The sequence below is a fragment of the Colletes latitarsis genome, chromosome 4, assembly GCF_051014445.1.
Source record: "Colletes latitarsis isolate SP2378_abdomen chromosome 4, iyColLati1, whole genome shotgun sequence".
In the NCBI taxonomy this organism is placed as follows: Eukaryota; Metazoa; Arthropoda; class Insecta; order Hymenoptera; family Colletidae; genus Colletes; species Colletes latitarsis.
Window position 1 is genome coordinate 39,208,451 of NC_135137.1, and position 11,729 is coordinate 39,220,179.

Here is an 11,729-nt window from a genome sequence, read left to right on the forward strand (position 1 = left end):
GTGCAAAGGGTTAATATGGTATTTATAGTAAACAATGTTACATGGAATTCTGGAGAATTTTTAAGCCGCGTCGAGCCTTCCACGTGCCGAACGACGGAAAAGCGGAATAATGCGTGTCGTTATCGAGGCGTCTTTTGAACGTAGAGCTATCCACGAGACGTAACGTCGTAATAAAAGGAGCAACTTTTACGTAACAGTGTCTTACGCCTGAGATGGCAGATCGAAGAGTTTCAGTTTACTCGCAACCAGTCGACCTTTATCATCGTGTCTCGACTTCGTCCGTATCGAACGAAAAAACACCGTACGACGTTGGCTGAGCGTGTCAGTCGCTGGATCGGCGATCGGTCGTGCACGCTCGACGATAAGCTCAAGGGAGCCAACGGGCAAAACTTTGCAATGCAAAGTCGCGTCGATTGCTGACGCGCGACAGCCCGATCTCGAGTTATCTCCGCGACTCGTATGATCGTTTCAAAGTCACGAATAACGACGGAGTCGGCGGTCGAGTGGCAAACGACGCGTCGCAGCTTCTTCTGCGCGTCGGTCAGAGTTCGCGAGGATGTTGAAAAATATCCCAAAGAACAAAAGACGGTCTTGTCGTCTCCCCGAAAACTAATAGGTTTGTTAGAAGATAGTCCTTCGTCTAGTAAGAGATCTTTATACGACTCGAGTAAAAAAGGATGCCTCGTGTCGACTACGTTGTTGTCTCCTCTGTTCATTATCCGCGAGTGACTCTTTACGACGAGCTTTGCGAACGATTCGCCACCATGACTTTCTAAACACGAACACAGCAATTGTTTCCATTGCAATGGGAGAGCCTTGTTGCTCGGTACTGTTCGATGACTCATTCGACGTGGTTATACGAAGGCAGCAACGAAAGTTGGTGCAAGGCACACAGAATTCCCGCAAAGTTGCACCGTGGACCAGAATTGAACTTTACAGTCGGTCGCGATTTAATATCGACGGTACAGTTTCGATCGGTGTGTATGCGTCAAACGGAAAAGCCCAGAAGTGCCAACGATAACTGACGGAGAATTTTCCACGGCCTCTTTCAAACTCGAACACATTGAAATGCTGGACCGCGTTCGAATCTTTCCGAATCTAGTCGCATTCTAACAACGGATGAGACCACGAGACAGTCATCTTAGGATACTGTGGAACAACATCGTACCAGTTCTCCAGTCCGAGCAGCCTACAAAGGGTTTCCAACGCGTCTGTTGTCGTAAATTAACCGTCTAGTATCGCGATCATAAACGTCTGCTGTTACGTCCTGTATTTATAACCCGCAATCGCGCGCACAAAAGTTCGCCGACAAATTGGATGATCACGCGTTAAGCTTCATTTGTAACGTGCCGCGTGGAACGGCAATACTAACAATCCAAGGAGCAGGATAATCGTAAGCCCGAGTAATAACTAATCTCTGTACCGTACATCGAACAAACGCGTCTATTTGTTCTCGGTTGAATCGCAATAGGCGCCGAGAAACCGATAATCCAAGACTAGAATTTGGTCTATGGATCTTCGTTCACCAAAGAATCGGTGCTATCTTTCGATTTTCCACGACTCTCCACGCGTTCATGCTCGTTTCGAGAAAGCTATTTCCGACGAGAACGGATTTTCGCTATCTTGGATGCGAGCCGCGTGCATTTTCCGCGCGACGTTCGAGTTTTCCCGCTGCACGCGCGTGTTTCAATCGGTTACCTCTGACCGGCGATACGAGACTATCATTGTGTCCGTCGAGATCTAATTATAATTTTTACGTAAATCCGGAGTCGTGCAAATAAGCGACAGACCGAGTTGCAATACGTTGTTGCTCAACATTATGTAAGAGGTGTTTTCGAGCAACGCGTACGGGGCTTTTCACGGAATCGTAGAAACCCGCGATCGATAGTCGAGATTATACCACGCAATAAATACATTATACGTTTCCTCGGCTTGTTCTCAGTAAAATTCCGTGCTTTTCCCGGTAACGTGATAATAAAGACCACGGAATTTTCCAATTAACACGCTTTGCGTTTTCGTTGTGCTAAAAAATGCTCGTACACGGTTCGATTTTTTGTTCGAGGAATCGCAACGACGAGTTTTCTGTACCGTCATTTTGACGAGGCAACGATTTGATAAAGCAAATATGGATCCTAGTCTTTTTATTACCCTTAAAGTGTATTTTCCATGTATAATATGTACACAATGATATAAATCGTTGTAGTATATGTGTCTTTTAGTTTTAGAAAAGCGAAGTTTCGATGAATCGAGCTTCGATTAGGTGTAACTTTGTTGCAACAGCTTGCGTCAATGCCGGATTTAATTCTAGTTATTCGTTAGACCTTAAAATACATAACTAAACGGGTTTCAGCTGCGTAAACTTGCGGCTTCGGTGATTATGCCAATTTAAAACTACTGTGCGACGTTTACGCGTGCGAATAAAGGTATCCTATTGGCCAAGAATCGAGGATTACTATAATCATGGCAAAACGAAAAAAAAAAATCACGATATTATGGATGTAACGTCGATTTGCTTCCAATTATGGTAATCTCGGCGCAACAAGGACTACTTTCTGCTTATCTAAAAGAAAAACTATTCGGGTCATTTTGATCTACGCCAATTTTGTTCGTTGCCTATAATTTTTTCAAACAATCGCTCCATCTGTTATGTTAATGGTTTTTAATCTATGTAGAGTCGAAATTTACAAAAGGTCGCACCCTCCTGTAAAGTTGCAAACGTGTAATTTGAAACTGTTCGAGCCTTCTAGCGGTTAAAGCGAAAAAAGATCAAGATCCGGGAGAAACGCGAACATGGATTTGATTATCGTAATCGTAGATCCTCGTGGGATCACCAAAGTACTTATGGGACTTCGTCTGAAAGCTGATACGTGCATCGAGAGGTACGTACGAAATTGGTCGTGTCGAAGAAATCGAAAGGTGAATTCCTGCGTTTACGCAAAGCGTTCGTTGAAGTATAAAATATCTGGTACAAAGCGTATATTTCGATATACATACGAGCCAGTTATTATGAAAGTGGCATAAAAAAAATTTCGATTTTCATTTAATATTACATCGTATCATCTAGTATATTCCATTATTATCGAAGAATGTTTGCCAAGTTGTCACGAAGTATGCAATGAAATGAAGTTGTCATTTCCATTGTTATCTGCTGTATGTTGTGTTTACTTTGACAGTGGCGTAAATCATTTTTCCCAATGCGTGGTGACAGAATAACTGTCATATTTTCAATACATTTTTCTGTTACGGCGTTAGACCGTAAAATTTAACGATCTTAGAAGAATAGTTTCTAAGTTTGGACCACTTTCATAATAACTGTTATAGTTTATACGAGTTTCTCTTAATCCATCCGAAGAAACACCGTAACGAGATGCAACGATATTTCTATCGATCGAACGTTACGCCTGTCGTGTTCCCGCCGCGACACGTGCATTCGTAAAAACAAACAAATTCGTCAAATTAAATTGCAAAGTCGCTTCGAAAACATCGGCAAAGTGGTCTCGCAATAACAACAAACTCCTGCGGTGAACGATGGATGGACCAGTAATTGGATAGCACAAGGAGAACCATGGCGAAGCTTTCACCGGAAGCGAAACTGTTTTCCAGCGGAGGTAGAGGTCCGACGAGTCGAGCTTATATTCCTTAAATAGAACGCTACGAACCGTGCAAAGTTTCCAACGGACGAAAAATTTTTACGGACGCAACGCGGATCGTTTATTCCTGCCCAAAGGGGGCCGTTTGTTCGTGGACCGCATGCAATACGAAGCACAACGCGAACAAAAAATTCCTTTCTCTCCTCTTCGACCTTAGATAGAAACGTATCCTAGACGACAGTGGCCATTTTTCGAATACCCGGCTCGAAGAAAAGAGATCTTTGGGTTTGGACAACTCAATTGATGAGAATCTTCGGTACAGTACGGGTTCGAATATTGACCCAGCGATTGGATCGGCTGATGCTTTCCGAGCATTCGGATATGAGATTCGACCTTCTTTCATAATAGAACGCACCTCGGATTCTATGGATATTCCTGAATAATCGCCTTTCCTCTATTCGATGTCGTTCGAAGGTCAATGTATCGCACGCGAATGATTTTGCGTTTTTATTAACATCAACGCCGGTAGTGACGAATACACCCTGATCGCAATGATTATTTTGGGTTATCGAACTTGTGTTCGAGCGATTCTTTGTTTCAAATCCATGCCTCGTATCTATGTACTAATTAAATCGGACCATCGAATGATTTTTCTTCATCTTAGACACCTAGAAAGAAAACGGAGCACATGTAAAATACACGCATAACTAGAACAAAGTTTAAAAGCGAAACGAGTACGCAAGATTCTGTTGGAAAGGGCGGTCGAAAGGTCAAGCGTTCGAGAAACTCCAAAATCGAGTAGGGACTCCACCCCCTCGATCGTGTTAGCTTTCCAGATTATACATTCCGCACTTAACGCGGACTCCCAGACGTTGAGCAATAATTAGAAAACGATAATCAGACGCGAAAATATAGAGCATCGATCGATTGGGCTTCCAGGGAGGAAGGGGAAACGGATGAAACTAATTGGATTTTGAGTCGTAGTTCCGCAGGAAAACGATTCGACTCGTGGATTACTTTTTTTTCTTTCTCGAAATTGCTTTTCCTCGTTCCGCCGTGCAAAAGGAAATGACTTCGCGAGTCGCTCTTGCATTAGGGTAATTCATACGAAATGTTTTCCTTTAATTTAAAACTTTGAACCCAGTACATTGAAACATTATGAAATAACAATTGACAACTGTTCTACATCGTATTAAAAAAGTATTCTCGACTTTCAATTTTACTTTAATAGGTTACTCCAAAATGAATACGTAATACGGAGTACGAGCACTAGTATATTCCCTTCAATTTCGTAGAGTCCCGGGGTCTACGACGATCGAATTATGTTCCGTTGCCCCCTGGCAGCCGGTGAAGTACAAACACGAGTTTAAGCACAATCGAGTTCAAGACAAGGCTTTTCTGTTTTTCGTGGAACTCTTTTATAACGTTCGATCCGATGACGTACGTACATTTGTATCGAGACAGTAATGAAATATCGTTCGTAACCGTGACAACACTTTTTAGCGACAGTAGAGTACGCAGTAGCTATATCGGTACGCGATAATGCGACCAGGCTTACGAAATTTTATAACGAATCGAGTCGTATCGTCTCCGTTCAATAAAAGTACCGTAACGCGACACCAAATATTGGTATCCAGCTAAAAATCCGTCGTTCTCCATTGGACGGAACGTTGGACAAAATGCTGAATGCGTAAAATTCAGAACAAGTTTGGCTGTATTGGTAAATGGTCAGGTACGTCGGGACGTGGTCTGAAACGAACACGTCGACGCGCTGTATGGAAAGTTTCCACGCTAACTTATGCGAATCAAGCGTCGACGAAGCCAACGAAACCAACAATACTCGCGTCAGTGGCGAGCACTGTATATACGTACTATAACCGACGATTGCAGTAGTGCAATATCGTCTGACAGTCCGAAATCGCAATCAAGAGAAGTTTCAACTCGGTGACTTCCAGCAGCTGGCGTAGACGCAGTCGGTCGCTCTTCGACTGACAGATGTTTCTCGTCCGACGGTTGCGCGTATTCGGACGCAGAAACTTTTCCACTCCGTCGGCGGATCTTGCTCGTCGGTACTGGAATTTTCGTGGCGCAACATGTTTTCTTCAAGTTCTTCGTCGCTCCGGCGCAAAGTATCTTGAGAACTCACACACGAAACGATTGGAAAAGTTTATGCAAAATTAGTGATGAAAGTTGTTTATTAGGTTCGAGCGTGCACGCACGTACTCATCCGCGGTCGTATCTCGTCGATGAAAGCGCAGATCGACGAGAGACGCAACTTGGCACGTATCTTGTACGCGCGACGGTACAAGAAACGACCCATTTTGAGGTTATGTTCAGAGTTCGCAGCCTTTCGGCAACAGATGTTTTCGTTTCGGTTTTTCGGCTCGCACTATCGCATAGTCGTCGTCTAGTCGTGAATTGGAGTAAAGACGTAAACTGACAAGCTATCGTTGCGAACAAATTAAAAGATCGAACCACGTCCGATCGAGCGTCTCGCTCCGACGACGAGTTTTCGATGGACGAGCACGCCAGGGATCGGGTTTCGATGTCCAGGAAACTATTCGTCAGGGCAGAGCTTTAACTTGTTTACGTTTTCGTGTACGGAACATGCGTGTATCGATGTACGCGTACGCGAGATGGTAGAGTCCACGTACACTCGGAGGATTAGGGAATGGAAAAAACACGCGAGTCGCGTTACGTTCGGCGACCTGTCAACCACGAGAAAAATTCCAGAAGGCGTCGTCTCTGGGATACAAGCAAGGGGGATGGAAACACGATCGGTGTTGCGGATAAAGAGCGAAAAACGGAAAGAAAGCGAAACAGAGCGACGGATAAAAATGAAAATTCGTAATAGAGAAACTTACCTCTCGCTTCTTGGCCAGTGTCTCTCTCTTCAGGGACGGGCCCGACGTTCACGTAGCAGCATGTTCCGTTTATCCCCGGGTTGCCTTTTCCCCGTCTGGTTTGTCGGCCTCTCGTTAGCGACACACAGCCATCTTGCGTAGTGGCTGGCCTGGCTCGGTCGCTTTCGGTACGATGGCCTCCGTACGAGCGACAAAGAGGTGGATAGTCGGCGGTGAATAGAGGGGTACGGGCGAGAGAAAGAGGGAACGGACGACGGAACAGGAGCGAAAGAGAGAGCGTAAAACCACGGCCCCGGCGAAGTGCGTGTCCCACCAATACACGCGCGCATACACACCGAAGTAGCACCAGCAACGCCACACCGCCGCCACCGCCACCACCACCACCGCCACGACCACCACTGCACCTCTCTCACAGTTTTCGCCACTTTTTCGCACGGCCCGCGCCCACCTCCGCCACGTACATATTCCGTGGAGCAGCCAGCGTTTGCATCCAGGACACCTTCGTTTCACGACGGTTTCTCTCGCAGCATTGGGTAAATACGACGATCCGTTATTTACCCGTTCGACGATGTCTCCTCCCGTCGTCGATCATTCGTGCGATCATACCTCCTCCTCCTTCCCTTGCTCGTTTCGTGTTAGCGCTACGCCACCGTCGTCGCTGCTGCTGCTCCCGTTGCTGCTAATCCACTACTGACTGCCGTACCTGCCGCACCACCACGCACGACCGCGATCGGGGGATCGCTCGGGCTCGACTGCCGCACGACGGCCTCGCTTCGGCCATCTTCGGAACGCCTCGGCGATTTACGCTCACTTTCCGCGCAGGGACGACCATATCGTGGGCGCATCAGGCGCCCCGTCACCGTTTCCTCCCAGAATGACTCATGTGTGCCAGACACTGACGTATATACACTGTTCGCCACGACGTCCCCCGCATCTCCGCAACCCGTTTATCGCACAAATCTCCGGCCCATACGGCGCACAATCCTCTGCAAACCGGGATTTTACGACCAAAATTTCAAACATCTTTATATCGATTTTTTTTACCGATATATGTCTATTTACGAGCTTTAGTTTTGAATTTTAACGCGTGTTTCATATTTTGTCGCTCCGATACATTTTTCGTGCGTCGTTTGAGCGGGATCGCGCTGACGTTGACGAATGACGCGGCCGTTAATACTTTTTCAATGCTGAGCAAACGATCCAGAAGAGAATTTTGTTTGTCGGTTAGAGAGATCTATGCCGCAAATCATGCGTACGCAAAACGCGTTCAGACGCGCGTTGTTCGTTAATTCTCTGAACGTTAACGTTTCATGGTTCGAAATAAACGTTTCGCGCAATCGTTTTCACCATCGATTTCTCGTTGTACCGCTTTACAACGATACGCCGGTTTCCGGCGTAGAAAAAAAAAAGAGACAAGGCAATGGTATACGGGTGGTCGAACTAGCGATTTGTAACCATCGCGGTGAGACCACGGAAACGCAGTAAAACTTGAAACGATCTAAGCACTTTCACGGCCGTGCCGCGTTCGACATCGATGAGAACGAACACGCGTTACGTTTAATCGTTAAATTTAATCGGTCAGCAAAGCGTTCGAAAGTCCTCCTTTTCGTGCAAAGTGTCGATCGTTGTCCGTGACGGTATCCAATAAAAAGAAAGAAAAGAATCCAACAAAAATAACTCGTCGTTGAAAGGACGACGAAAACGTTTCGACGAACTTGAACATTGAAACGTTCGAAGGCAATTTCACCTTTTTACGCAACCCTGCGACGATTTAGCGTGCATCCGAGCGAGGGACGCGTCTCGAAGATCCCGAGGATCGTGCGTCGAAGAGGGCGATATCTTTACGACTACTTCGTTGGAGTGATGGAGTATTAATAACAGTGGCGGGCAGTCTTTTTGTAAATACATAAAAATAGCCCGGTGCCTCGCATATTGCCGATCCGCCCGTATCCGGGAGCTGCGCCCATTCGCTAGAATACACGTGATCTTAAGGAGGGATCGCAGAATCGCTTTGGTCGATCGATCGACAGTTTACCCGGTCTTGTTTTAGAGCGGTCTTTGCGAAAGTAGGCGATAACGTGGCGAGAAATTTCGGCCTCTAGATTAGAAGATAGTCTGGTTGCGTTCGAGCCAAGTGAAACCGGATCTTTCTGCGTCAGTCACCGTCTAAAGATACAGCCGCGCTTTTTCTCGCATTAACGCGAAATGCCGTCCGATCGCCTCGATGCGCGTCGCGAAGGATAATTATTAATATCGGTGAAAAGCTTCCATCGGCATGGCAAAAAACGCCCAAGGAAACGAGCATCGTCTCCGAAGAAGAATCGGAAACTTTCTCCCCTGAAAATGACGGAAACTGCCTCATCGTTTTCAATTTTAACCGCTGTTCTTTTTTTTCTATTATTCACAGCGTAAACGAAACATCTAATTTTAATTATGTGTTAACGTCTAGTATTTGCCAGGCAAATACAGATTTCGAAGTATAAATAGCGATAGCTAGTGGTGCTGTACTTATGTACATATATGTTCCACTTGTATTCCGATAAATAATCGAACAATCGGGGCTTCGATAATCGACGTTCTACCGTACAAAAGTTTGCTCTTTCCGATATACGAGTGATATGTAGGGCAATCCGAGACTAATAATTCGTTGGGGGAAAAAAATAAGAACGACTCTGTTCGTATTTAGCACTTTCCATTCGAAGAGTGGACGTTCGTTTCGGTCCGTGGTCTTGTGGATCGGACTTTCGTAAATTTGTTCGCATTGTGTATCGTCAATGTACCGAAGAGAGACCGCATCCGTTAATAACAATAAGAATAATGAACCCGGTGTAACGCGAAACGTCACGAAACCATTAGAGACCCAGCCCGTTCTAATCGCGTCTTCGGCGTGACGTCAGTGACCATTAAACGACAAGCAGTTGTCGGCCATCGGATTCTATAATTCGAATCAGAAAATCCCCGAGCGAAGACGCGTTACGGTACACGCAATAACGACGTCGAGGTCTTGGAGCGAATTGGGTCCACGGCACCGACCCAGAGGAGGGTGCAATAAAGAGAGCCAGAACCGTCGGTACGCCCCGCCCGACCCCACCCAAGCCCTCGTTTTGCACCCTACTTAAAATCCCTCAACGGTTCCATGGGAAGAGCCTTTCGAAAATGGACAAAAAGAGAGAGAGAGAGAGAGGCGAGGAGACGGGTCCAAAAGCCTGCGGGCAGCCGTTTTTCATACGAAAATTCACGCGTTCCTTCTCTCGGGGACCTGGAAACGCAATAAATACAATCCCGTCCGTTATTTCAGTATTGTTATTTATACTTTTAACAGCGTCGGATGCCTCGTTTATTAACACTTCGACGGCCGCGTGTTTCGCGCGAAAACTTTCGCGTTTCGAGCAAAAATATTTGTTTTAACATTCTGTACATCGATGATAGCGTTTCATTTCTTACATAATTACGCGCTAATTTCGTGAGTCCTGTTAGGTTTGCCAAGTGCAAGACGGGGCCGTCGCGTCTATACGATCAGTTTGTTGACTTTTGTTCTTTTCGTATCGCAACGTGCGACGGAGAGGAGTAATTCGATCGGGCAGAAGCTCACGGCGTCGAAGGTAGAGTGTCGCGGATTGGAAAGTCGAGCGAACGAATCCGTAGACGAGCACGCGAGTTCTCGCGCGGCTGGCAGGTGGGATGTAAATTAAAATGGTCTCTGGTTATGCCCCGTTCGTGGCGCCTAGCGGCTGACGACCACGGCCAGGCGGTTTTTTTCCTTGCCAAAAGCAAAGCCGCGTGCCTCCGCGTCGGCCGTCATCGTCGATATTAGACTGCTCGATCCGTCGAATTCGAATCTTCTCGGCGTGCGCCGTGCCACGGACCAGATTTTCCACGTGTCACTGGGTCACTGCACTTGCCGTTCTGCCCGAGAACGTGAATACAGATCGCTCTCTAAATATCAGAGTACCGTGGACTCCGTACACACCGGCCGGCCACCTTCTAAAGTGCAGGCCAGAAACGTCGTACGCGACGTAGCTTCGAAATTCGCCGACGGACATCGTTCGTCGTTATCCAACAATTTCTTTTTAACGAATCCATCACGTGCACGATACCGATCCGAACGTCGACCAAGCATCGTGCCGTTTAGCTCTCGAAACGAACCTCGAAGCCGAGCGGCTATCATTTTCGCGAGAAGCCACGCGCGGCGGTGCTTCGCGGTGCATCGTTGCGAAAAATCATTCCCGCTGAAGGCGGTTCTCCGTCTGCCCCGTCTCTCCCGCTCCTTTTCCTCCTCGCAATAAGAAACGAGTTTCCAGCGATTCAATGCCTCGGTCTTGCAAATGTGAAAGTACATTACTGCGGGCTCTGAAAGTCGTTTTGCTCGAAGGTTCGCCTCTCGAGCGGCGGCCCTGGACCGTTCGTCGAGAAAAGAATCCCGAGTGAGGACGAGGCGAGCACCGATGAAAAATCAAAGGGGAATACCGAAACGCCTCGAACTTTCGGTTAACCGTTAACGACGCTCGTGGAAATCGTGACCGGGGCCCCGAATAAAATCGCGCTCCGAGCCGTACGCCGTTTGCCAGCCCGAATAGGGCCCGCGCTTTCTACGCTCCGCTTACAACGGGTTAATCCCTTCGCCACCGTTACTCTCGATTTGCTCTTCGCTCTCAGGTATAACCCTTTTTTCGCTACTCGATACTAAATTCATCGAGACTAAACATCCACGAACGTGTCGGATACCTGCTGACTTACCGATACCTTAATTGCACCAGGTTTCGCTAGAACAGGCTACGGTAATATCTTTGTTATTTCGCATAATAGCGGTGGTCGTAAAAATTCTATGACTTCGAAGTGGCTACAATACGCCGACAATAGTTTCTTTTCGAACGCAAGCGCGAAAGAAGTTCGAAGGTTTCCTTCGCTTCATTAAATGAATTATCCGGGGGTTTTATGGCCGAATTTTGAAAACTCAAGTATCGGTATATACCATCCATCTTCGCGCGTTGAGTGCCAGAACATTTTCGTTTCAATGTTTTCAATTATGTATAGAGCCAAAGTAAAGTAGAACCTCCACTATACGAACCTTTGTTACCCGAATGTTCAACCATCCGATCGTTCTACTATCCCAACGCTGTATTATCCGAACGGAATATGTTTTTATACAAGGTAATAATTTCAGAATTCCCTAATGTTCGTCGCGAGACGCTTTTTCATCGTCCGTGTCCTTTCTAATTGAATCACCCACGATCGACGAGGAAACGTCGCTCGGTGTATACCGTGCGACGAACAG

General features: G+C 46.7%; 1 protein-coding gene across 5 annotated transcripts in view; it reads right to left on the reverse strand.

Moving 5' to 3' along the window:
* Positions 1-8,274, reverse strand: part of Hipk (Homeodomain interacting protein kinase) — a 29,779-nt gene extending 21,505 nt beyond the window's left edge. For 2 of the 5 annotated variants that reach the window (XM_076763247.1, XM_076763246.1), the window contains exons 1-2: positions 8,202-8,274; positions 6,455-7,440 (exon numbers count right to left, since the gene is read on the reverse strand). The gene's annotated coding sequence lies outside the window, so the exon portion shown is untranslated. The remainder of the gene's footprint in view (positions 1-6,454; positions 7,441-8,201) is intronic. The other 3 variants (XM_076763244.1, XM_076763245.1, XM_076763243.1) reach the window with 2 other exon arrangements.
* Between the last annotated feature and the right edge of the window lie 3,455 nt (positions 8,275-11,729).